The sequence below is a fragment of the Poecilia formosa genome, unplaced genomic scaffold (assembly GCF_000485575.1).
Source record: "Poecilia formosa unplaced genomic scaffold, Poecilia_formosa-5.1.2 Scaffold33, whole genome shotgun sequence".
Taxonomy (NCBI): Eukaryota; Metazoa; Chordata; class Actinopteri; order Cyprinodontiformes; family Poeciliidae; genus Poecilia; species Poecilia formosa.
This window is the reverse complement of record NW_006799972.1, coordinates 1,558,780-1,563,475: the sequence shown is the minus strand read 5'-3', so window position 1 is coordinate 1,563,475 and position 4,696 is coordinate 1,558,780.

The following is a 4,696-nucleotide window of genomic DNA, read 5'->3' as shown; positions in this document are numbered from 1 at the left end:
GCCAGGTGTCTGTGTTTAAATCTTCAGGATTAACTGTGATTGCATTGATAGTTGAAACAACTTCCCCTCATCCCCTCTGTCTCCTCCACACACACACCCCTTGTTGCCAAAGCTCCTCCTTTTTATGTCTCACATTAAGATCAAATCAAGCCATGCGCAACAGGACTCGCTCCCCACCCTCCCCTGCCTTCTGCTGTCCAGAGAAAGACATCAGAGGTGGGATTCGTCCCCACTCTGGTGTGGCTGCTTCTCCAGACTCCCTTCCATCTGTGATCCTCAGGGAGAAGAAGAATATCTGACAAGGGGCTCATAAGCCTCTTAGCCCCCCTGTTGCCCAGTTCTCTCTCAGCCTATGTTTTCCTAATTTGGTTGTGTAAGAAGTCCGCTGCAAGGCCCTTGTGTGCTGTTTGGATTGAAATTCGCATTGTGGTCCTAATAGACTGGTCATGTATATCAATTAACACTACTCACTCATGGCAGGGTCAAACCTCTCGAGACCAGTAGAGGTAAATCCTTTCTGACTATTTCCTTATGGCATCAATGATGTGCGTTTAATTAGGTATCACTTTTGGTGGGTTACTGACTATGTTTCATTGTAAGTTCCTGCAGTAGTTGTTGTCTTTAGCTTTACAAAGAATTGCACTGGAAAACACAGTTGGGTCCAATCAGTTGGCCTGTAGATTTTCCATTCATCATCTCTGGTGTCTGATTGGCTAATCCGTTAGTGAAAATTCAGGTTTTGTTGCCCGTTAATTAATTTAATCAAAGCTAATAACTTCCTATTGTTTTCATTTATTTCAATCATCCCGTTTAAATGGCAAGTTTTTGTGATATGAAAACTTAGATAAAAAATATTTAAAAACATTTTCAACATCTAATGCAGTGGTTCCCAAACTTTTTCTTCTGCGCCCCCCCAGTGGTTTCCAAATATTTTCTGCGCCCCCCTATGGATCACAAATGGCTGTCTGGTTGAAGACGCGTGTGACGCGGGGGAGGGGGGTCGACTTTTTTGGGGGCAAAATGAATGTACGTAGCTGAAAATAGACACCAACATCGGTGGCCTACAAGCTACTTGTTAAGCTTAAGTTTCAGTATTGATATTAGCTAGTCATCTTTTAGCTAACATTACCTGCATCCAACAGCTTTACTCAACTCAGTCAGTTAGTTTGGAGGGAAAAACTGTGAAAAGTTCTTTGCATTTTGCTGGTTTGCTGCCGTGATTCTAACACAAACCTACGTAGCTCCGCACGCAGCAGCAGGTCTCCTTCACAGGTGGAAACCCAGCGCGAGCGTCGTAGCGCTCATGTTGCGTTTAAAGGCGGCTCGGAAAAACAGGTTACAACATGTTAACAACGGATTAAACAGTTTTAACTGCTGATAGAAGTGACAGAGGACACAAATATGGGAAGTGTGGAAGCCTCTAATGTATTAAATTGACATAGGAATAACAGAGAGTTGGCCATTCTAAGGTAAAAACCCAGCGCAGACAGTGTTCATGTTTTTTTGTTGTTTTTTTTTATCCAGACGGCTTCCCGCGCCCCCCCTGCAATGACACGGCGCCCCCCCTAGGGGGCGCGCCCCACAGTTTGGGAACCTCTGATCTAATGTGACATTTATCTTGTACAATTCAGCCTAAAAAATACATATCTGTTTGGGACATCAACAAAAGAAAAGTAAACCACCAAAAAAAGTACAGTAACATGATTGCACAACCACAGATTAGTACTTTTTTGGAACAACTTCTGATTCAATTTCAGCATCCAGTCTTTTTGAGTTCCCTCCTCCCATCAGTTATATTAAATCTGATCAACCTCAGACAAAGTTCAGGACACCTATCTCCACCATTCATTATGCAAGAAAACAAGTAAATCTTAGACAGGTTGCCAGTCTAGAATTATTTCATTTGACCATCATTATTTCTCATCTGATTTTATTCCACTGGATGTAAAACTATTGACTCTATCAAGTGAACCACAGTGCATGTTTTGCTTGTGTTTTATCTAACCAGCTAATGCTGGTTAGATAAAATCTCAACAGGCATTTCAAACCTCAAAGAAAACCAGCAATTGATCAATGAGTGAAATTGTTAAGACTTACTTATGTGGATTTAACATTCACCAATCCAAGTCATAATATGAAGCCTTTTCCTTATAAATATCATAAAACTGGACTCAAATACATTGATATCAAACATTTCCAATTAACTCACAATTTAAGTTTAGTGGCAGCAACTCCCAAACTGCTCAATTTTTTCACCTTCCTGTATTTCTACATACAGGTATCTCTTTGTTCACCTTAACACAAATGACAGAAAAACACCAATTATTTTCTATCCTCAAATGTTTTTAACCACTCTTAATGGAGCAAATTATTTACCAGCATTTTCGCAAAGTGGGCATATAACATTGGGCATTGAAAACATTCTGATGATTTTGATTGCTTGAATGAATGAATGAATTTGGGTTCCCTCAATAAGAGGATCACAAAGTCAAACACACAATGATATAATTCCATCTGCAACTATTCATTTGAAATAGCCCTCTCATCCTGACTGCAGCGCTGCGAGGCGACAGCGGGAGGCCAGCGGTCACAGATGGTTCTGCAGGGACGGCTCCTTTGACTTTCTTCTCCTGTTGTTGTTTTCTCATGAACATGTTTGCCCTGTAATCTAGGATTAGCAGAGAGATTTTGTGTTAGTTTACAGCTGTAATACAACATGCGACTAATACCCTTTGCCCATCCAACACCACACACACACACACACACACACACAAATATGCAAGGGGTATTCGAGCTGAAAGATAGCATTGGTGCTTGATTCTTTGCCTGAGGGAAATTAGATCTAATAGATATTTAATTAGAAGTCTCTGTGTATGTCCACCTCACTCTCAGTCCCAAGAGTAACTTCAGCTCATATGTTACTCTTTCTATGTAACATGCAGGTGATGCTTTTGTCCGTGCATATGAACACACACACACATACACAAACACACACTATCAGTGACAGAGGGGGACTCAGAAAACCAGGCGGCTGCATATGGACTCTTGATATCAGTCAGTGGCCGTGTGATCTGGTTATGCAAAGTCTCCTAATCCCTACCTATGATGAATGCATGCTGGAATGGAGGGGAGGGGGCGTGATGAAATAGAGATATGAGGGCAGCTGTATGGGAGGCTGTCCACTGTGCTCTGTGAATGAGTGCTAACAAAGATTCCTGATCCCTGGTCTAGCAGAAGGAGGTGAACACTGGAGATCATGTCTAAGAGTGCATTACAGTACCACAGAGATGGAAATTCAGGTGAAGCAAGCTGAGAGTAAGAGGAAGAGGCATGAACATGCTGCCTTATAGCGCAGAACAGAGATTCACATTAACCTTCAGTCCACTTTCTTGCCAACAGAGGAATTAGAGGGCCAGAGGTGTTGTTGTACCAGCTGGGGAAGTACTGAGTTTGCAGAAGATATAGAAGTATGCTGGAACCTCAAAGGGGCCTTTCTTTTGGGTTCCATGCAGGGTATCTATATATCCTCCTTCACCTGCTTGAGCCCTGCTATTCTCAGTGTTTTCTGGAAAGCGCAGGGTTGTCAGGGGTGACAGTGGAACAGAGGGAAGAAGTTGTGGGGAAGTGAGAGGAGGATGGAGTCTATCTTTTTGGGATCAAAAAGGATGGCGAATAGGCCAAAGAGACACATGAAAGAAAAGATGGAGAGTTTAATAGTTGAAATGCGGTTGGAATGAATGAGAGGGACCTGTGCGTATAACACAGAGAGAGAAGAGTGGCGGGGGTAATGGGATTAGGGGTAACACCTTTGGCAGGACTCACAGAGCCACCTGACACCCGGTCTGTTGGGAACCTGGAGAGAAACAGGGGGTGGAGGTGGTGGGGTAAGGGAAAAATTGGGGGTCCTAATCCTTGTCCATCTTTGGGAAGTCATTCCCAGAGCTCTGAGGATTTGGAACTTTGGTTTCCGCTCTGCTTGCTTTGGTTAATAATACCCTGGGAGGGAGAGGAGACATGGCGAGAGAAAGAAGGAAAGAGACAGAAGGAATAGAAGAGATGAAGAAAAAGATTTATTTACCCTGTGGAGGGCTAGCAGGACAGCAGCCTGAGAAAAAAGAAAGTGACTGAAGCAAGCGCTAACATCTAAGCCCAGCCTTATACAGTTCCTGTTTGTGTATGTGCAGGTGTGCGAGAGCTTTTCTACATATAGAGCCTGCTGGACAGTGTGTAAATACTGGCTTGCTTTCTTCAGTTCATCCCGCGGGTTGAGTAAAAGTCAATAACCCAAAAGTGGTTGTGATGTTTGCTCAGAAGACCTATTCCTTGTGTGTTTAAATGACAGTGTTTGCAGGGCTGCTGTAAGTGTGCCCGGGTGTTTTTGTGTTTCTATGGTGCCGACAGGAGCTGATAACAGCTCTAATGATCATGGCAGCACAGTCAGGGACGTGGTTGTAGACGGGGCAAGGCTGCCTGGCTGGATGTGTCACAGTTTCTGTGTTTGTCCATCACCTGAGCTCAAGGTGTTGATAGGTCCATCGTCCACAGGGTCAGAGTGCGGGACAGTTTTCTGGTGTGAACTGGCCACTCAGCCCCTGAGAATGAAACACTAAAGAATGTGCCATCTTAGCGGTAGGCCAACTGTGACAACCTTGTCCACACCTCCAGAAATGAAACTCCTCACAGCTTTAGTTTTTTT